Genomic DNA, 23,557 nt, shown 5'->3' on the forward strand with positions numbered 1-23,557 from the left:
AGAGACCGTTAAAGCTTGTAAGTCAAAGTCCTTGTATTTCTTGATAATTAATTTGAAAATAAACATAGCCTTGTCTGACTTTACAGAAGCAACATGGCCAACTGTGGGAAGAAAAAAAAAAGGCTTCTCTCAACGTATTTTATTGGTTGGAGGTTCAGGTTAACTCTCCTAGACCATCCCTGCAGAATCTGTTCTGAAAGATTTCTCTTCAAAAATAGCCACAAGATTTTCCTTCTTCTTTTAGACTTTGCTTTAATTACCCACTGCTAACAGCCTGTTAAAACCCAGCCAAGTGACTGACATATTTGCAAAAATGATTATATTTCTCAACCTTGTGGGAGGCTCTGACTGAGAAAACAGTGTGGAAGTTTTTGAAAGAAAGCTTGAAAGAAAGTCTCAGACCACTGTGTGGAACCTGCCACCACCCCACCCCACCCCTACCCCCACCCCCCAGGATCCACAGTGTCCCTGCTAGGAAGTGCAATTTCCTGTCTGCATCCTCAGCCCTCCTTCTGCAGACGCAGGACCACACGTGGCGCACACATCAGACACCTTCAGTGCTGGGGAAGCCTCCTACCTTTTGACCTCATTATGATGTTTCTGTCCTGGAATCTGAGTGATTTCACCTCTCATTGACGTGTTCTAGCTTGTATGTTCTTCGTCTGGTTCATCCTGACATCTCTTATGTGGTATTTCTTGAAAATAAGCATCTTTAGAATTCCTGCCTTTCCTGTCCCATGCCCAGGGAGAGCAGCCTGAGTTTGCCCAACCTCTGCATGTCTTGTTGACACATTGCAAAGTGTGTCCTATTTTTGTTTGGATGTTGCCCCTTATGACAGAGTAGAGGAGGTGAGCCACATGGAGAAGCCACCGTAGCTGCCTGGTATACAGGATGAAGTTCTGCACAATGATCGAGCCAGCTGTGTCCAGGACTGTGTAAAATGAGGACTTAGTGTATGAACTGAGGACTAGGCAACTGATTTGAGGAAAGAACTTGTTCAATATTCCTTCAACATAGACTACTTAGTTCTAATTAGGGCTAAATCACTGCAGAGGCATTACAAAAAGATGAACTGGAGATGCTGCCTTGTACTCATCTATCAAGCAATGGTGGTAGACAGCCATTTAAACAATTATGTGTACAGCCAGGCACTGGTGGGTCACACCTGTAATCCTAGCTACTCAGATGGCTGAGATCTGAGGGTCATGGTTCAAAGACAGCCCAGGCAGAAAAGTCCCTGTAAGACTCTTATCTACCATTAACTACTCAAAATCCAGAAATAGGGCTATGGCTCAAAGTGATAGAGTACTAGCCTTGATCAAAAGAGCTCAGGGACAGAGCCTAGGCCCTGAGTCCAAGCTCTATGACCAACAACAAAAAAAAAAGTGTACAAATAAGTTGAGAATCAAGACAGTACATACAGTAAAAATGGAATGTATTGGAGAAATTTTAAATCACTGGCATTCTTTCCATGTAAGTCCATGTGACTGTTCCACTCAAAATAGAGGTACTGTTTAAGAATATTCATGATTTGGTGGTATAACTCATTTACATAGTCTTAATAATTCTTTGTGTTGTCTTCTATGGGACAGATCACTTAAACTCCTTGGTCTCTATTAGTTTCTTTGAATAAGGATGTTTAAAATGATGAGCTTTAAATTCCCTTCAACCATCGTGATTCTAAGATTCTGAAGTATTCTGGGCAATAATAATAGAAATCAAAGTCATTGTCCCCGATCTAATTACGGTGCAATTAGGAAGCAGATGATGTGCGGGTAATAATGGGCCTCTGATGAGGTCCCTACCTGCTGATCTGCTGGCCTGTAGGACTTGCTCCCACAAATGGGTTTTGAGTTATATTAGCACAGTGATTGGGAGACATTATTATTCTGTCCCCTACTGTCTGCTAAGTGACACTCAATTAATCACGTGAAATGCTGACTCAGATTGCCAAAGTCTTCATTCAGAAGAAATACGTCCATTCTAGTCAGACCCCATGAATTTCTAATCAATTGCATGTGCTGGCATTTCCTGTTAGAATGGCACATATAGGAACTCAGAGATTTTAGTTTGCTTATTAAAGACACACACACACACACACACACACACACACACACACACACACACACACACACACACACACACACTCACTCACTCAGTGTCTATATATTTATATATATTGATTTCCCAATGGTACTTTTGGAAAACCAAGATGTAGTAGGAATCCATCTGAAACCTAACTGTCAAAAGAAAGAAAACAATTACTTAAAATATGAGGGTATAGACCGGGTGCCTGGGGCCTACATGAGTAATCTTAGCTACTCAGTAAGCTGAGATCTGAAGATCACGGTTCAGAGCCAGCCCAAGCAAGAAAGTCTGTGAGACTCTTATCTCCAATTAACACCCAGAAAACCAGAAGTAGCTCTGAGCCTCAAGTAGCTCTGGCAAAGCAATAGGTTTCAGTGAATAAAGCTCAGGGACAGCATCCAGGCAGGTCCTAAGTTTAAACCCCATCACTGACAAAAATAAATATTAGGGTGTACACAATATTAATAGTTTTGAAGTATACTACAGATTGAGATTATTTTTCAGAAATCCTAAAATAAAACATGAAGTTCACAGAAATAACTTTGTATAATGACCATACATATACCTTCGTGAACCCCCATGGTAAGACAGTTCTGTTGGTCAGTAAATCATTGGCTTGCTTATTAGAAACAGTGTTTGCTGTGTCCTCTGGTCAAGGTTTTGTGATAGGAAATTCCATCTTGGAGCAAACTTTCAGAAAGAGTTCTCCTGTCTTGGCAGCTGCTGAAGCCAGAGAAGTAAGAATTTCTTCCCACTGTGTAACATGAGCTATTCACCAGCTGCATGCTGGATTGGATATTTCCAGCCATGGATTTTGAGACTTCTGAAATGGCATGGCATTGTAAGATGGAGGAAAACTTTCCCAGGACCACTTTTATAATGGCAATCTTTTCTTCCTTCTTGCAACTGATGCTCCAAAGTATAGTTTATTCCCTTGTGGTAATAATAATTCTTATCCCACATTTAATAAGAAGTCCTATATGGACCTATGAAGAGGCCCACCTGAAATAGAGTTTTACTGAGCTACACAAGATATGTTATATTCTTTTCTAGTTAAGACCAACTATTTTGGGAGGTATTTTTGCATGATCATTAGCTAATAATTTTGAAGTTTTTTCCCCCCTGGAAAAAACCTTTAATTTGTTCTAAACCTATAGAACTCAGCCATTGTCTATCTACAAATTTAATGCGATACCTATCAAAATTCCAACCTCATTCTTCAAGGAAATAGAAGAGGCAATCCAAAAATTCATATGGAACAATAAAAGACCCCGAATAGCAAAAACGAGCCTCAACGGAAAGAACACTGCTGGAGGAATATCAATACCAAATTTCAAACTCTACTATAAAGCCATAGTAATCAAAACAGCTTGGTACTGGCACAAGAACAGACCTCAGGACCAATGGAATAGAATTGAAAACCCAGAAATGAACCTACAGACCTATAGCCATCTAATCTTTGATAAGGGAGCTAAAAAAATAGAATGGAAGAAAGACAGCCTCTTCAGTAAATGGTACTGCCAAAATTGGTTAACTACTTGTAGAAAACTAAAGCTAGATCCTTATATATCACCCGGCACCAGAATCAACTCCAAATGGATCAAAGACCTCGGAGTCAAAGCAGACACTCTGAAAACATTACAGGATGGAATAGGAGAAACCCTAGGTCTCCTTGGTGCATGGCCGAAATTTTCTTAATAGAGACCCGGAAACACCACAAATCAAAGAAAGGTTGGACAAATGGGATTGCATGAAGTTGCAGAGCTTCTGCATGGCAAAGGACATAGCTAGCAAGATCAATAGAAAGCCCACGGATTAGCCATACAACGGACAAGGGTCTCATATCTAAAATATACTTGTAACTCAAAAAATTAAATCCCCCAACAACAAATCTCCAAAGAAACAACTGCCCAATAAATAAGTGGGCTAATGACTTAAAGAGAGACTTCTCTGAAGAAGAAAGAAGGATGGCCAATAGACACATGAAGAAATGCTCAATCTCCCTAGCCATAAAAGAAAGGCAAATCAAAACAACATTGAAATACCACCTCACCCCAGTTAGAATGGCAAAAATCAAGAACTCTAATAACAACAGATGCTGGAGGGGATGTGGACAGAAGGGAACCTTATTTCATTGTTGGTGGGAGTGTAAACTTGCTCAACCACTTTGGAAAGTAGTATGGAGGTTCCTCAAAAGACTCCACATAGAGCTCCCCTATGACCCAGCAATCCCACTTTTGGGCATTTACCCAAATGTTTACAAACAAGACCATACTAAAGCTACCAGCACAACTATGTTTATTGCAGCATTATGTACCATAGCTAAGATATGGAACCAACCCAGATGCCCCTCAGTAGATGAATGGATCAAGAAAATGTGGTGTATATATACACAATGGAATTCTATTCCTCTATCAGAAAGAATGACATTGCCCCATTTGTTAGGAAATTGAAAGACTTGAAAAAAATTATATTAAGTGAAGTAAGCCAAGCCCAAAGAAACATAGGTCCCATGATTTCCCTTATTTGCAATATCTAGTATATGTATGAGTCAAGCAGAAAAGGTCAGATAAGGTGATGTTAGGAAAATGAACCCTAAGATATGTATTTTAAATGTTTTTTTTCTTTCATGCATTTGTTTCTAACGCAATTATAAGATTATTTCTTTGTTGCTTTGTATGTCCCTCCCCCACAGTATAACCCATGCTTTCACTATATTTGATGTCGGTATAATTTGTGGAGGGGAAGGGGAAAAACAAGTCGTTTAAATAAGGATACAGATGGACCTGTTGCAACAATAAGAAGTACAAGTTGTCATGTCAAAAACGAACTTTACAACTTGGGGGGGAGAATTGGGGGGGGAGGGAGGATGGGAAGGGATGTGAAGGGTAAACAAAGGAGGAGGCTACAATGCTTGATAAGAAATGTACTCACTGTCTTGCCCATGTAATTGTAACCCCTATGTACAGTATTTTCACAATAAAAGAAAAAGAAAAACAAAAAAGAATTCAGCCATTGTTACTTTTCTATCCTTCAATGATAAAAAAAAAAAATACCCTAACCGGTGCTGGTGGCTCACACCTGTCATCCTATCTACTCAAGAGGCTGAGATCTGAGGATAACAGTTCAAATCCAGCCTGGGCAGGAAAGTCTGTGAGACTCTTATCTCCAATAAACTACTCAGAAAAAGCCAGGAGTGGTGCTATGGCTCAGGTGGTAAAGCGCTAGATTTGAGGACAGAGGCTCAGGGACAGAGCCCAGGCCCCGAGTTCAAACCACAGGTCCAGTAAAAAAAGACAAAAGAAAAATGAATACCTTATCTCAGGGTATCTGTGGGTTTTTCCTTCCCAAGGCTTGTTTTCTAAAACAAAAGGTTAGGAAACTCATTGCTTTCTTCCATGGAGAATACAGCCTCAGTTTAGAAAATGATAACTTTTTGTATTCCCTGGCTGGAAGAAAAAAAAATCTCATTAAATAAGAAACGTCCAGAGCCACCTTGTAAATGTCAAGATCAATCACTTTTTACCACCTCTTAGGTACTAAAAATTCATAGGACCCTGTGTGACTTGATCTCTTAAACTGCAGTTTTCCCTTACTGGTAAGACAGTATACCCTCGATCAATGTATGTTATGTCTAGCCACAATGTACAACTTATTTTTCTTTTCCTTCAAGAGCACTATTCAGGTTTTTGATTAATAAAATGATGATATATCTTCAGTTCTGGTTGAAATCCTAGTCTAGGCTCTGGTTTATTTTCCTAAATTGGGGTTGTTTGTGCTCACTGAGATAAATGACAGAAAGACAGGCACAAATCACATTTAAGAGAGAGCAAACACATGGAATAGCTGTTCCCAACATGCACCCAAAAGTGAGGGGATTTTAATAGGCCATATAACTTCAAAGCAGAAAAAAATCACTGGGTCAGGCATTTGGATATTTATGCAACTCAAAAGCCCCTCAGTGTTTATGCTTTGTGGTAATGGTGCCTTATTTTCACTGAATTTTTGAAATGATATGAATATTCTCAATACACGTGTTGTTATCCAGCCCTACACTGGCTAAAACTGAATGGTAGGCAAGTTAGCAAGATTAATGATTTTCTAATATTTATAATTCTTCCATCAGAAACAATTTAAAATAAGTTCAAGTACAGAATTACTTGAATAAATGATCAACCTCTTCAGGCTTGCACGTTTCTCTATAGTTGTCCAATATTTTCATATCTTCATTTCCACTGTTAATCCAATCACTCACAGAACGGAGGGAATAGAAATCTGCAATATAATGTTCAGGGACTCTCCCCCCACCACACTTTTACTTTAACTAACTCATTCTTCCCCTCCCTCCCTCCCTCCCTCCCTCCTTCCCTCCTTCCCTCCTTCCTTCCCTCCCTCCCTCCCTTCCTTCCTTTCTTTCTTCCTTCCTTCCTTCCTCCTTCCCTCCCTCCCTTCCTCCCTTCCTTCCCTTTCTCTCCCTCCCACTCTCCTTCATTCCTTCCTTTTTTCTCTTTTCTTTTTCCTTCCTTCCTTCCTTCCTTCCTTCCTTCCTTCCTTTCTCTCTCCCTTTTCTCTCTTTCTTTCTCTCTCCTTCCTTCCTTCCTTCCTTCCTTCCTTCCTTTCTTTCTTTCTTTCTTTCTTTCTTTCTTTCTTTCTTTCTTTCTTTCTTTCTTTCTTTCTTTCTTTCTTTCTTTCTTTCTTCTCATCTCTTTCTTTCTCTTCTTTATGTAGCTGAGGTTGCCCTGAGACTCACAATCCTCCTGTCTTACCCACCAATGGCTGGGGTTAAAGATTTGTACTACAACACTCCTAGCAACTTATCTGGTCCTTGTCAAATAAGGATTTGCAAGTGTACAAATTAAATCTCTAGTCTCACACTCAGTCTCAGCAATCCTGAGTTCATCTGCACATAGTTCAGACCTCTCAGCGTCTTAGACTACAAAGAATGAAAGCCATTCACTGTCCGTGTTATCCTTCTCCTCTAAAGCCAATCCCTTCTCTTTATTGCTGGCTTCTATCCTCTACCTTTGGATTTGTTGCAGCCTTTCTCTCAGCTATTGTTCCTCAGTGCTTTTTCCCACATGTTGTTTTGTGAACGCTCCTTTCAGTTATAACTTGTAACTTAACCCATTTGTGGAACTTATGGAGTTCCTAACTTTAATTGAATCCCAAGTTAAAAAGATTTTCATGTAAAAATATACTTTAAAATATTGCATTATTTTATTTATCAAGAACATTTGGGTTCAGAGAGGACTTCTGTATTCTTTTTTAACTGCATGTTCATTTCTCTCGTTTAAGATTCTGGGATGAGAGTTTCTATATAGCTGAAGAAGCAGATGAGGGTTCTGAGAGTTTGACCCAAGATCTCTTTCCTAGTACTTTTATGAAGAATGCTTTCCCATGCCTTCATTGAACTAAAAAGAAAAACAACACCATCAACTACTTCTTAAAACATGTTCGTTTTCTTTTCTTAATTCCTATCTTTTTGGTTCTGCAGGAAGTAAAATGGGGCAGATATTTATAGATATCCAGACCAATGAATTATAATGTCACTATCTTCTATATATACACACACATGTATATATAATTAAATATATATGCAATATGTATCTATCCATGTCAGCATAGATTGCAGGGCCCATTGAACTAGATTCTTCTCTTACCTCCACCAAGCTAATACAAGGAGCATCTAATTCCCCAGTTTGACAACAAAGAATTACCATATACATCCATGAGAATAAGATCTCTGGCTGATCAAAAACTTCTGAATATATTTATATATTAATATATAGAAAGTAGTTTATGAATATATATAGTGTAGCATAGTATATGCATATATATACAGTTTCATCCTAAAACAAAACTAATTTTTTTCTCTCCATCACTAATGTCACTAGTAGAGAGAATGAAAATAAAATAGATAAAAAAATTGTTCTCTGATTACCCAAGTCAAATAACCTGACATTTTGACCTGTCTCTCACAATCCCAGAACCCATATTTGATTCCTATTTCAATAAAATAAAAGAATAATCCCAAATATTTTCCTCTAAAAGAAAAAAGGAGATATTGTTTAACATTGCAGCTTCCCATTTCCCTTTCAAGCTATTCTTGGGCCTTCATTGAATAAATATGACTGTCTTGTGACTCGGTTGGCACACGGGTCCATGAGGGCCTTGGGATCAGGTTAGAAAACAGTGCTGAAGTCAAGAGACTTGTGATTCATTTCGAAAATATGGTTAGAAACTTGCATGGTTCTTGAGTCATGGACTTAGCCGAGCTGGAGATATGCACTGTTGAAGAAGTAGAGATCTGTATGCTGTGGCTCAGAAAATGAGAAGCCCTTTCATGAAAGGTGAGCCCAACCAATGGCAGGTAATTCTCTTCAATATTTGGTTCTGTGCATGTCTTTTTCCTTGTTAGGCTTCTCAGTGTCTGAGAGCTCAGTGGCTCCCTGAGTAGATTCTGCCACATAAAGGAAGGATCATTCAAGCAAATAATCTTAGTGAAAATTCTTTCTCCTTCATGTCTATAGAGGAAGGCTCCAATTCCAGACTTTGGCATGAAGGGTCTCACAGTTCAATTGGCTTTTGGATTCAACCTCATCAAATTCCATCAAGTAATGTTTTATTCCAACTTCATAAATAAGCACTGTTTAAGGAGCTATGATGTTCAAAGCTGGTGAATAAGATTGATATCCTAGAGTTTTTTTTTTAAATGAACATTAAACAACCAAACAGAGCAACCTAAGAGATTCACCAAAGTCCCATTGGGTTCAAAATCTCTGGAAAATGCCATCACCAGAAGTAAAGTGGAAACATAACCACTCCAAGTTTATTCTGAAAACAGGCAAGGTACAAATAACAAGATAAAGTTCAAGTAGATAAATGGTCCATTACTTAACATGGGGAGAAAGGTCATCCTTCCTGTCAGACTAAACCAAAGGCCCTGAATGTACAGAATTCTAGCTGGACCTGAAAAACAAGGAAACTGCTATGTTTAGAGCAAAGTGAGCCTGGACATTAAGACCCAGAGTACACAGAGGAAACATCTGAAATATTGAAACCACTTTGTTTTTCATCTGATGAATGCTAGACTTGCAAAAACTCAGATAGGCTGACATTACATATATAATGTGTGTATACACATATATATGCATATATTGCCAGCATACGTGTGTATGTATATATAAACATGTATATACTTGAATATACAAAATAAGTATATTCTAGATAAGCCACACATCCCTCTTAATCCATACTTCATTTTACTACACGGGAGAGACATATTCTGAAAAATATTCCCATTTGAAGACAAATAAACATATTTTTGTGGTGTCCAGGGGTAGGCCACATAAGCTTTGGGCATTTGGCTCCAGATAGGGTCCTGGAGAACTGAACCTTTTCCAAAGAGCAACTCTCACTCAACTCAAGATTTTGTAGTTATGAACAAAGATTCAGTGTCTACCTTTCCTATTTTTGTAGGATCAGCCATGCCTGGAACTTTCAAGTGCTTAACCATTGATTTTTTTTTAATTAGCAACTCCTGAAGAAAATTGTACGAGAATCTGACCTTCAGGCATTGGGAGACTCTAGCTTCTCTTCTATAGGAAACAGATAAGAGTCAAGGCAGACAGAGGCTGTAACTAGCCTCCAGTTACCTGACTAGAAGCAGCATGGAGATGCATGTTCTTCCATTCCAAGCACAAACTTATGCCATCACATGTCTCACTGCAATTTCTTAACTGTGACCAGACTATAGACATAGAGAAGTCTTCTCCTCCATTTGCCATTGTTTCATTCTATTTAGGTTGCTTTAACAGAATGCCATTGCCTGACTTATAAACAACAGACCTCTATTTCTTACATCACTGAAGGCTGGATTCAAGACCCAGACACTAGCAGATGTGTGCTTAATGAAAGCCCACTTTTTGGAAAATGGATGGTGTTTTCTCTCAGTGGCCCAACTTAGTGAAAGGGGCACAGGATTTTTCACCTGGATTCCTTCTGTACAGATTCTCATCCCAGTCATGAGGGTACCACTGTCTTAACCTATCCACCTTATGAAATCGTTATCATCTATACTCTCTTTGGGAGGGTTGAGTTACAATTTGAGAATTATAGGGATGCATAGACATTCAGACTGTATCAGCCAGAAAGCCTTAGCTGTATACATTCCATGACTTTTCCAAAAAGTACAGAAATATGCCGCTCCAAGAAGCCCATCCTGACTAACCTCATGTATTTCAAATTTTAAATATATATGTCATTCATGCTCAATACTTTGTCTTTTTATTTCAATTCTTTAGTTTATATACCTACAACACCCATTTCTAAGCATATACATATTCCTGTGTCCTCAGTAAAGGCTCTCTTCTGCTTAATCTAAAACAAGGCTGTGTGTGTGTGTGTGTGTGTGTGTGTGTGTGTGTGTGTGTGTGTGTGTTTAGTCACACACTGAGTGGATATGAAAAGTGATATAAAAACAGACAGACAATTGCACTAGCTGACATCCTGTTACCTTGAAATAGCAAAAGCAGGAATTATCTTCTAAAAAAGATGAATATTGTGAAAGTATTATATACCATAAAAATGAAAATTTCACTCTCAGTGTAACTCTCATAGAAAACACACTGCTTTCTCTAGGTTAGGATCAAAATGCCTGCAACAGAAATAGCTCATGATTTGTGCCACTGGCTGATGAAATTAATTGCACCAACCCATCCAGTTACGTAGAAGCTGCAGCATTTCTAGCAAAGCTCTAGAGTGTTCTAGATGCCTTGGTGATAAGATACACCTTACAAATTATTTTTTAAAAGTGTAGAATTAGCTTGTGTCTTAGATCTGATGATGATAAGATCGTGGTTTCAAGACCTTCCTGCCACTCCAAGTATGTATGATTTTGAAAGATAAGGTCTTGGAAAGATAAGATGTTCCTGAAGGGAACATTTTAGTGGTTAAGTCTTTAGCCTGTGACATGGGTTTAGTTTTCCCCACAGATTATAATGTCATTCTGACTGGACTTAAGAAGAAACTCCTGCTTGAGGAGTTTCTCACACAAGTGAGCTGAGCGTCTGTCAACACTAGACCAGTGATCAAAAAACATGGATCCCAACCCATTCACTTCCATCAGCAAATGATGTGTTATTAGCAAATCATTGAATCTCTTTATGTCTTCCCTGGCTAGTGCAGTTCATTACATTTACCCTGTATATCTCATGTTGCTGCTCTAGGAAGAAGCTGTCAAAGAAATGGAATAGAATATAAATTGATTTAGTTAAATCCTACTTTGGTTTCATATACTACAAGGAAATAATGAACACATTTATAGACAAGGAAACAAACTTCTCAAGGAAGAAAGAAGTGTTTACATACACCAATGACCGAGATAAGACAATGGTAATAGTCGTTTTCAATGAATTAAAACCTTGATTCACTCACTCAAGAAATACCTGTATGCTCACTTTGGGTCAGACATGGAGAAACATAAAACCCTAAGATATGTCTTTATACAGGAAATAAATAAAATATAGCTGATAATGAGTGTCTCTAATATTTCATCACATCTGTATTGAAACTTGCCAAAATTTGCAGGGATTTGTGTGTGTGTGTGTGTGTGTGTGTGTGTGTGTGTGTGTGTGTGTGTGTGTGTGTGTGTGTGTGTGTGTGTGTGTGTGTGTGTGAACTCTGGGCCTGGGCACTGTCCCTCAGCTCTTCAGCTCAAGGCTAGTGCTCTAACATTTTAGCCACAGCATTACTTCCGGTTATCTGGTGGTCTATTAGAGAGATAAGTGTCTCACAGTCTTTCCTGCCTGGGCTGGATTTGAACTGCGAGCCTCAGATCTCAGCCTCCTGAATAGCTAGGATTACAGGCATGAGCCTGGTTACATAGGATGTATTTGTTTGTTTGTTTGTTTATTTATTTATTTTTACTGAATGACACTGTCTGTTTGTATGACTGCCACTACTGAAAATTGAGATGTAGATTTTACTGAAGTATTTGTTCTAAAAGAATTGAGTATTAGGAAGCATGAGAACATAAATTCCATGTGTTGGGCTGGGTTGGTCTCTAGCCTTTCTCTACAAGTACCAGGCCTGCACTATTTATTTGCTTGTGCAACTGTATGTCCAGTCATTTTTCCACATCATTCCTCCAACTACAAGAAAGGTCCTATCAGATTATCAATATCTGCTAAATGCCCATATTTTGGTATATTCAGCTCTGGAGGCAAAGAACAAGGTGAGCTGGTGGAGATGGAAGGAAATGAATCTGGGCCTGAGAAAGGAACATATCAGCCCAGCTCTATCTACCTGATATGATCCAGACAGGAGTAAGTAGTCTCCTCTCAACCACCCTGATGATTCTCACGTGGCTCCATACTTTCCCTGGAGGCAGAGAGCAGTGGAACCATGACTGATTCTGAGAGTCACATCTATGGTGTAAATCCAGTTTTTCCCAGTCACTTATCCACACTGCTGGATGGAGACAAAATGTTTCCTCTGCTGGGGAAATCAAGAAGAAGCCTCTTTACTACAAAGTCTTAGCTTTGTAACAGCAAGGGACTTTGATCCTATCTCCAGGACAGGTTATTACCATTATTACTTCAGTGAGTCATTTATAACATAATACAAATAGACTAAAGTGCAGATATTTGAAACCATTCTTGTTTATGAGGCCTGTCTTTTGGGAACTGTTCTTTGCAAACAGCAATACATTCTCTAGTCTATCTAAAAAGAATTTAGCAATGACCACAGGCAGGATTTTAATACTATAAAAACATAATCCAGAATGACAGTGAAATGTCAAACCAGACAAACACACACACACACACACACACACATACACACATACACACACATGCTCACACACATGCACACACACACACACACACACACACACACACACACACACACACACACACACATACCAAAAAAGGACAGGAAAAGAAAAGGTTACATTTTATGAAAACATCATGAATATTTTCAAATTCTTTGAGCAGAGAAGTACCTGTGCTACCACATGGACTGCATTTTCTAATTCCAGCATGTATAAATAATTAAGATTTCTCAATGACTGAATGCACATTATTTGAGTCACTACATATTTCTTCTTAAATCTGGGTCAAGATAACCTGCAAATGTTTTCTTTTTTTTTCTATTTCCTGCCACTCCTCATAAATGTAATGCATGAGAGTAATCATGGATTTGTCTTTCATTAGCTTGGAGATCTAAGAGAATCTTATCTAGACAAACAGAAATATGTAATATACATAAGGGATACGTAGAGATATGTAGTCCATGCGTGTTATCAAGGTCCCATTGGCAGAAACATGAGTTATCTGGAATAATTTTCCACTTCTATGCTGTAGCATAAGAAGACTATTGGAAGACCCAGCTCTTTTCCAATCTAGTCCAATCTAGGACTCAGGATAATGTTAATTAGCTGAATAATTATAATATTTATGTTTAAACATTTGAAAGACCTGGTAATAGAAGTGTATGTCATAGTCTCCAATATGGTTGTTATTGGATCCCCATAGCTATTTACATTAATTTATTTTTAATTCAGTTCTACAAACACATTAACCGTAACAGAAATGCATGCCAGCTCCTAGATGCCTTGGTGAAGCACACAGGACATTTGTGTCATGGTGAAAGTATCGTCAGGTAGTACTGCTCAATAGCCAGGTCTTCTAGCTCCTCCATGCCCATCTGATCACCACAACTGCTATTCCACACAGAACTCTCTGTTCTTGATCATAAGGATATTCTACATTTTATAATTCCTCCACCCTTAAATGCAGACCCTTTACTCCTAATTAGTTTACTCATTTGTCTATATAGTTTATTATTTACTTATGTGCTTGCTTTCCCTTTTTTTAATTGTCAAGGTGGCTTTTCCTTTTTCTTTTAAAGCTAAGAATCAAGGTTTATTTTGGTTTATAGGTTTTATTTTTGGATAGGTCAGCCCTGTTGTTTTTGGATCTGGACTGGGATGTATAAGGTAGACCAGAGTTGTTACTTCATGGCTAGAAAGTGAACGGAATGAAGAGAAAGAGACCAGAGTCCTAATCCTTCATTGGAGGACATCTCCCACCTCCCAGAATGATTTCAACAATTCCCTAGATGAGTTTTCTACTGCTCCCAATTCTTACTGCATGTCACATGATTGCTCCTGTGAAGTGAGAGTATCCTTCTCACCTGGGCAGCTCCACTGGAAAGACAGTGCATTTTAACTACTCCATTGCCTGTCTACCATTGCTTTGTAACTCTCAAAATAGCATCCCATACATTATTCATTGCCTTTCTTGAAGACCCAGGACAGATGCCTTGTTCTGATTGCTGACTTTTAAGGCGACACACAGCTAAGCCCTGAACAAATGTCTTCTGTTCGTTAGAGGCTTTTTATACATTGCATTTATTCAACTGAGTAAGTGTGAAGAATTATTATTGTGAAGAGTGATTAGTACAGAGGCATGCTGTGGGCTAGCTGGGAAATGATGTTGATTAATTCATATGTTCTTGTTTATCCTGCTGATCAGGTCAAGGTATAGCCCACCAAGAATTGCTGGGTTTGAAGATTTTCCTAACCAAATCTCTATGTCCACAATAGTAAATGATAAGCGTGTGTATGAGGGAGAGTGTGTGTTGGATTTGCTCATACATGTGTCTCCGTGTGTGTATTCATTTTGGTTTTCATTCATGATTTTGAATGTAGAATGAAATAACCTTTGCTGGTCATTTTCTAGCTGGCTTCCTCCATGTTCTCATGCATGATGAAGGATGACTGTGCAATGTGGCTTTGTTTGTTTTCCTTTCTAAAATGCCCATCTCGTTATGGAAACAGCAGCGTGTGCATCCATGCACCTTGAAGTGTGTGTTTGTGGATCCACACAGGTGCAGCCAGGGTTTTCTCTGTTATGTGACTACCCAATGGTTCACAGAAGACTAGCTTGAGAACACGCACCCCTTCAGTCCTCTGCATTCTCAGTTTGTGGTGCAGCAGTCATTGTATGCTTTATTCTGAAATATCCAACACAGGAACAGTGCCTTTCTGCAGGTGTTTTTTTTAGTTTCTAACCCTATCCAGATGACATCCGGGGTGCAGGCACAAAGCAGAGCAATCTCCTAGTCATTTGTGTATATTTAGTGGGGGGAAAGCATTTATGTCTTTCAATCCTGGATGAAGTGTTATTTTTAATTGACAGCTCCAGAAATAAATAGCATTGCAGTTAGGGTTCATAGAGATTTGCTTAAGAAACATATGCACACACATGTGTCAAAGCAGGCACACAGAAACACACACATGTGTACACACATTTGCTTATACTATCTTTCCCAGACAAGGCCTTGTGCTCATTAAACATAACTACCCCTTACTTCCTGGCCTGGGTTATAGTAATCTTTTAGATATCTTTTAGATGCTTGGGATAGGGTTTCGGCATAGATATAGATAGGGTATAGATAGGGTTTTGCCCTTGTGCTGTCCTCAGACTTGCCATCATGGCCTAGACTCCAGAGTGATTCAGGCACATATACCATAAGCGACAACTACGATACATGCTTTTGGAGAGTTTGCATTGATAATAGCCATGGCCAGAAAGACCCCTCAGACTCTCCATGTATTTGCACATTATCTGCCATCAATACATCAGATTGTTTTAAATGATACCTTTCCTAATAGTTTTTACAGGTAAACTACCTAACCATGATGGGTATTAATGCTCCCAAATAGCATATGGAAACAAAATGCTATTTAGGAGTTGGGAATGTAACTGAGGGAGAGAGTGCTTGCCTAATGAGCTAAATGACCTGAGTTTGTTCCTAGCAGTACACACACACACACACACACACACACACACACACACACACACACACACACGTGTATGTGCACATGCATGCACACACATACACACATATACAAACCCACATGTATGCACTCACATGTACCCATCCATCCATACACACATGCATGCACAAGCACACATACACACAAATACACATGCATGCACACACACATACAAACACACAGGAATGTGAGGATTAAATGTCATAGTGCCCATTTTCCCAGGGTGTAGAACTAAGAATGTGGATCATTGCTGCCCCTCCATTTTTACTCACAAGTAGCCTAATCCTGAAAGAAGAGACCATTGTTTCACCTTGTAGTTGTTTGCTGGCCTGTCTTACACGTCTCTGTGGATCCATGTCTGGTGCATATCAACTGAAGGCAGAGTTCTGCCTCTCTGTGTCTTCAGTTCAAATCACAGCTGCAATGCTTGTTGTTTTTATGACTATATAGGTGACAAATAAACACCAAGCTATCAGCAGATAGAATAGCAATATATCTGTTGCTCACATCATGTTTAAAACAATGTTTCATAGCTAACAGGCTATGAAGTAGTAACGCAGAGATTCAGGCTCTTTTCATTCTTTAGGCTCTGTCTGCTTCCCTTGTGTCCCTCAATTCACCATACTCAACTGCATTAATGTAGCAGAGCAGGAAAAATGTGGAGTAGCTCTCATGGGAGAATTGTATGGTCCAGAACTGAGAAGGCACCTGCTACCTCAGCCTACATCCAAAATGCAGGAATTGTTGCTCAAGAAATTAGTTACAAGGAATTTATGAAGTACAGTTGGGATCCTGGGTCCTAACCCCAGAAGTACATTTCAGGTCCAGTAATCTCTATGGCTTTTAAGCAAGTGAAAAATGACCAATACAAATAGGGAAACATGAGATTGTACTTATATTTGATATTAACTTTAAATAATGTTACCAACCACCAGCATCCGTGGTTTCTAGAATGCACAGTGCAAATCCCTCTCACAATGACTGATTAAGTTACTTCTTTGAGCTACCTTATCTATAAAATGGAGAACAACAGAAGTGTGCCGCATGCAATATGTCATGTGACTTAAATGTGAAAGGTTCTCGGATTTAGTTTTCGTAATTATTCTACTTCATATCTACCCTCAAGAACATTCTCCCTCATTAAGCTAAGAGCTCCTGTTCTCAAGCTCTCTCTTCTGCTGCATTGCATAAATGATGGAAGTGGAGAACTGCACATTTTAGAATCAGATCTGACTTTGACACCTGCATTATCTGGTTGCTATCAGGCAAAGAGTATGATTCTTCACTCAAGTATCTCATAAGAGAGAACATTTTGGGAATTATTTTAAGATGATGTCTTAAAGACATCGCAGGAGCTGGATTCTTTATTTTGCCTCTTTTTCCTGTTTTCCGCTCCCTTATCCTTGTTGTCCTTTTTCATTCAGCAATCTGTCATTTATTGGACAAACCAGACTCTGGGAAAGGAATGCAGCTCACATTTTTGAGGACCCCGTGGCCAAAGTTATCCCTATCTAAAGCTTGTTTCTACTGTCTTTGGGTATTCTCTTCTTAAACCCAGTCCTCCATGGAGGTGCATTATTTGAGCCTGAGTATCATAATGCAAACCCATGATCCCAGCTATTGAGAAGGCAGAGACAGTGTATGTAGGACCACTTCAAACTACAAGACTAGCCTTAGAAAGATAGCAAGACATATAACTCAAAACAAAAACTTATTTTGCCTAGATTCACCAAAAAATAGGAGGCCATCTAAGCTGATGCATGAACATATAAATTCCATCTGAACAGCAAGCATTGCTTGCTTTCAGCACTGATGTAAATAAAAATAATCAGGGGGAAAGAAATGACAATGCTTACCCTTGGTGCTGACTCTATATGTATGATGTTTAAACCTTACTACCAACTGTGAAGTTAGGTAAGTTAGACTTATTCCTATGTTACTGAAGAAAATATAGGACCCTGAAAAAAAAGCACACAGACTTTTATAAATTCTCTCTGAACTTTCACGATTGGTGTAGAAGGATTCCGGGACATAATTGTGTCTCTGAAGAGTATTCCTTTTGTCTCCATGAAACAGAGAAAAATAAAAGCCAAGCTCCTGCTTGACTTACTTATATTTCCTTAAAGTTGACTTACGGTGTTTTTTAAAAAAAAATATTTTTGAATATAGGGAACATCAAACCAAGACAATTCGGTAGTAAATTTATGTTGTAACATAGAAGATTATTTTGATTATCAGGTGAAGAATAATATAATATAATGAAATATAATAAATTATGTGTATATGTGTGTGCACATTTACTTCTTCTACCTTATTTCCAACCTAGATATTGTTGGTTGTTATAATATTCAACTGTTTTCCATTCTAAAATTAAACCCATCTTCTCTGATGATCAAGATTTTACTTGAGACATTGTGATACCCCCTAGTCCCTCCTCAGGTCCCATCTAAAACTGGGGAATGACCTGCTGTGCCAGCAAGAGCGTTTGGACTATAAGTTAGTGAGGTAATCAAGTAAAGCTAATTCTTTGCTCAGTGCTGAAGGTATTAGAACAATGCCACCTAATCAATGTAAAACCATTTCTGCCCCAGCTATAGTCTTCCCTGTGATCAGGAGTCTCAGATATTCAGATATGCCCTGAGAGATTAGAAACTGGTAGTTGTCATTGAAATCACATGATTTATTGAATGCTGGTGCCCAGCCTAGATTGAAAACTCTGTTTAAGCCAGCAATGTGAAAAATGCTGGGTGTGCCAACAATGGAAGTCTCTCCTCACTACATGAAGTTATTTTTTTTTATAAAATATCAATCCCAGGAGAGCTCTCTGGCCTGTTGGCTGAACATACAGATACCAGGGAGAGCCATCTGTACTGGCAATTAGCTTCTGTGGGCTTAAAGGAAGAAGCATGGGGCACAGAGCTCAGCCAATGGATTTGACAGTAGTCTTGGGGACTCATCTTCAGAACTGGCTGAGTCCCAGCCCACATCCCTGGGCATCCTTCCTTTCAGAGTATGTTGGCAAAAATCTAGGCTGCAGTTAGACTTTATAAATCTTATTGCATGGCTCATCATTAAAACAAACAGAGCAAAACAATTTTAATGCCATAACTATTAAAAGTGCAAACTGCTTTGAGGGAAAGCATGAAAATTCTCTGCTCTGAAGGCATGTGGCTAGGAAGTTGTAAAAAGAGATTAAAAGAAGACATATGGAATGGGATGCCATTTCAACCACAGCAACACTAGAGTACAAAGTAGTTTAATTAAGATGGTAACACAGCGCCTGGCTGTGGCTCATGCCTATAATCCTAGCTACTCAAGAGGCTGAGACCTACGGATCACAGTTCAAAGCCAGCCTAGTCAGGAAAGCCAGTGAGACTCTTATCTCCAATTACCCCCAGAAAACTGAAAGTGAAGCTGTTGCTCAAGTGGTAGAGTGCTAGCCCTGAGCTGAAGAGCTCAGGGCCAGCACCCAGGCCCCGAATTCAAGCCCTATGACCAACAACAACAACAACAAAAAGATGATGACAAAGTGCTTCTTACTTTATTAGTAGTAACTTTATTTTCTTTCCTTTCTGCTTTGCCATCTAGTTCAAGTTGCCAAATATAATAGCAAGTTGCTGACTTTTGCTAATATCCTAATTATTAAATAGTGCATTTTCCTCAATAAAGATCTGGGAGCAAATAAAGATATAAAAATCTGATAAAAAGTAATCATTTTAACATCTTTTAATATGAACTCTACTTACATAAAAAATGATTAAAGAAAGGAAATCAAATCTTTAATTCCACTTAATTTAGCAAAATTTCTTTGAGTGGCTACCATATGTCCACTAGGATGAACACTAAATTGGTAAAAATCAGATTGCAAGTCTTTGCAGTAGAGTAGCTTACAGCATAGTAGTGGTGATTTCTTGTTTTTCCAAAACTACTGAAAACATTTTGAAAAGTGGAATGTTATTATTATGAAGGCTCAAATGTCAGAGGCAAAGTGCATTGTGACTGGAGGCTAATGTGGATGACAGCTTCTGAGTAGTCCAATGTTAAACTGCCTAAGAAAGCCAAATTCATAGCTGACTACAGAATATGAAGCTTTTATTCTAGGAAACCAGGGGACTGTTAGCAAACAAGGAAAAGTTTATGTTTGACCCATGATGAATCTTAAGGTGCAAGTAGCTATACTGGTGTAGATATTTTTTGAAAAGATAATTGGAATTATATAACCGGCACTACAGATTTCCCAGGAATAGAAATTTGTGTTAGAAAATTGTGTACAGTGATTGACTATTTAATGTCTTTTGTCTGAGAAATAACCAACGTCAAGAGAGAAAGTTAAAAGTGAGGACAAAAAGGGAGCTGAGAGCTAGAATTTATAAGACTCTATGACAAAGACACAGGAATGAATGAGCAATAGTGGAGGTTAATCTGCCTACAGTATCTGCCTGTGAATGTGAAATGCCCTTAGTAAAACTCTTTTTGTACAGACAATATACACTAAAGAAAACAAATGACAGGAATGTATAGCAGATTCTGTTAGGGCTGGAGATGAGTTGGCAGGGAGAGAGCAAATAAAGGGTAATTATAGTAAATATATAAAAAAGTAAACAATTGAATTCTGGAATATATATGTAGATGTGAAGATATTAAGAATAGTTGATATGAAACTGAAGAACGACGTTATACTGACTTTCTGTCTGCAAGTACAGTAATTAAGCCAGTGTGCTATTGGTAAAAGAAAACATGCTGTAACTGATGGAGCAATATAGAAAGCCTAGGATGTGCATCCACACTGATATACCAAAATCAATTCCATGAGAGAAAGGCTAGTTTCTCCTACACAAAACAATCACAGGTATAACAGATTACACGCTAAAAATGAATCCAGAAAGACTTTTCACTCTCCACAAGGTTAATTTTTAAAAATGGACAATAGATTGAAATTTAAAATGCAAAGTTAGAAAATTCATAGGAAATAACAGGAAAAACATCTTCAGGCAATGATGGTAACTTAAGATTCAAAGGCAGCCCAGAGGGAAGGGGGTGGCAGGGGTATGGGAAGGGCAGAGGAAGACAAGAGAGTTCCTTTTAAGCAATAGATGGGCTTAATGACATGTGCCTGTCATTCTAACTACAGGGAAGACTGAGTGCCAGAAGTTGATGGGTCATGTCGATGCAAGGAAGTAAAATATGCAAGGTGTATGTGTGTGTGTGTGTGTGTGTGTGTGTGTGTGTGTGTGTGTGTGTGTGTGTGTGTGTGTGTGTGTGTATGTGTGTGTGTGTGTATTTTCTAATTACTTTAGGAACTGAAAAATGATCAAATCACCATCTAAGCACTCTCTGAGGCACAAAGTAAAAGCCTATCTCAAGAAAAACAGTGCAAATAAGAGCTGTAGGGCATGGCTTGGTAGTAGAGCTCTTGCTTAGCAAGTTTGAGGTTTGAGTTCAAATCCCAGTGTACCCATACACACACACATAGACACACACATACAAATTATTATAAGGAAAGAGTATTAATGAAGAAATGACTGGATTGGATCTGCAAGAAATATTTAAGTTAACATTATAATACATATCTAAAATTAGAGCAATTAAATTCGAAAAGGACATTCATTTACTTTGCTCAGGAATGTCAGGAGAGCAGGTGCCATTACATTAAATTATAATCTCTGTGGGAACAAGATACAGGCAAATTTATGAAGGTCTTTAAAATTATACTAGAATTGCAATTTTTAAACATCACATTGGGAGCAACGATTTACCGGCATCTCTTGAAGCCGGACAATGTGTTTCCAGGTCTAATTTCACAAGGTTGAATGAGTTTCTTATTCTTATTCTCTTATTGCAGAGACTTAATTGCCATCTTTAGAATTTTAAGTAAAGCTAAAACTAGGGAAAGAATTGGTTGGTGTCCCCTGACAATAAAGGCATACTTCAAATAATTACATAATTTTAATTGTGGGACCAGAAGTGAAACATTAAAAATATGCAAAGTTAACAGAAAATGAATATGCCTTCATTTACAAAATCTATATGGAGTGGCCACTGTACTATCTGAATCCATTAATTTCCTAGCAAATGGGGTCTTGTGAACTCAGTATGTGATAAGCATTGTACTACAGGAAGGAACTTCTGTTTACAGAAACCAGACCTTGGTTGGAGACTCCTCTTGTTTACTATTCACCGACCCTATTTTTTCTTATTTTTTGTAATATGAAAATTGGTTTTAAAAAATTCTATCTGCTCTATTTTCTTTATAGAAGTTCAAGCATTTTCTGTATTTTTTTCTTGATTTCAATAAGTACCTAGCATTAGTACCTAGGTACTTTTAAACATTCTTGCTTAAAGTATATGTATGTTTGCTCTAATCAATAGGTATAAATCATTGAAAAGCCTTGGACTGGATACACACACACACACACACACACACACACACACACACACACACATACACACACACTCACACACACACACACATATGTTAGAGAGATGGCACATAAAAATGGAGGTATTGATAAAAGATTAACATCACAACCAAAAATGAGAGTCAGTGCTTATTATAAGCAGAACTAGATGGGTCTTTAAATCTCTAATGTTAAATATCTCGGAGTTGCTCCAAGTGTTGAGTTAATGAATGCAGTCTCAGGAACTAGTTGGTGGCCTGCAGTGTACAGTGTATGCTGAGCAAATGTGAGTTTGTCATATGACTATCTCTGGCCTGCTTGAAGATAGAGAATATGCCTTCCACTGTCCACAAGCAAGTTCCAAGAACGCCATCTCGCCCGAAGTGACAGCTCCAAAAGTATTTTTAATGTGATGGACATGACAATTGAACAGATGAGACCCAAATTCCAAGGGTTTGTTTTCAGAAGAAATGATTGATCAAATTCTCCAGGAGCAAATGGCAGGAGACATTCTGCTTTGGTGGTAATAAAATTTTATTACAAATGCACTGGCAGTAATCACGGTGAAATATTGCAGGGTCTAAAGGCCAAAAGGAACACATTGCCAGGAATAAAGGAAATGATAAAGAAAATTCTCTGACTGCTGTTCTGCAGAACAATTTGTGCTTTAGGAGATGTAAAACATACGCCTAAGTCCTTATTCTCATGCAAGGTTTAGAAACTGTGTTGCTTTTTGCTGGAGAGATTTTTGTTTTGTTTGGGGGTGATGGAATAAAAATAGATTTAAGATTTTTTTCCAATATATGGCATGAAGGAGATGATTATTGTGTTCTACAAGGCATGACTAAACATCTCATTCTCTCTTGCCTCCATGTATAGCAAGAGAAAGGAGATCTACAGGAGCAAGATAGGACCCTTGCAAAGCTGAGGCCAAGATAGAAACTGAATCAGCAACCCTTGATTGGATATTAGATGCATTTCTTTAATTATGCTTCTGTAATTCAAGTCAGCACTTCCTACGGATTTATAACTATGGCTTGATGATCAACAAGGAGTTATAGAGAAGCTTGGTAGTCAAGTTCTAAGTTGTCCAGCCAAGAACTGCCTTTTTAAGATGACACCAACCAGGATTTACAAGTACTTTTGATCAGCTGACATTTTTTGGAAAGGCAATCTTCAACGATAGTCCCCGAAGAACTTATTATTCCTGATTTCCATTTTTATTCA

The sequence above is a fragment of the Dipodomys merriami genome, unplaced genomic scaffold (assembly GCF_024711535.1).
Source record: "Dipodomys merriami isolate MVZ:Mamm:240054 unplaced genomic scaffold, mDipMer1.0.p SCAF_4, whole genome shotgun sequence".
Lineage (NCBI taxonomy): Eukaryota > Metazoa > Chordata > Mammalia > Rodentia > Heteromyidae > Dipodomys > Dipodomys merriami.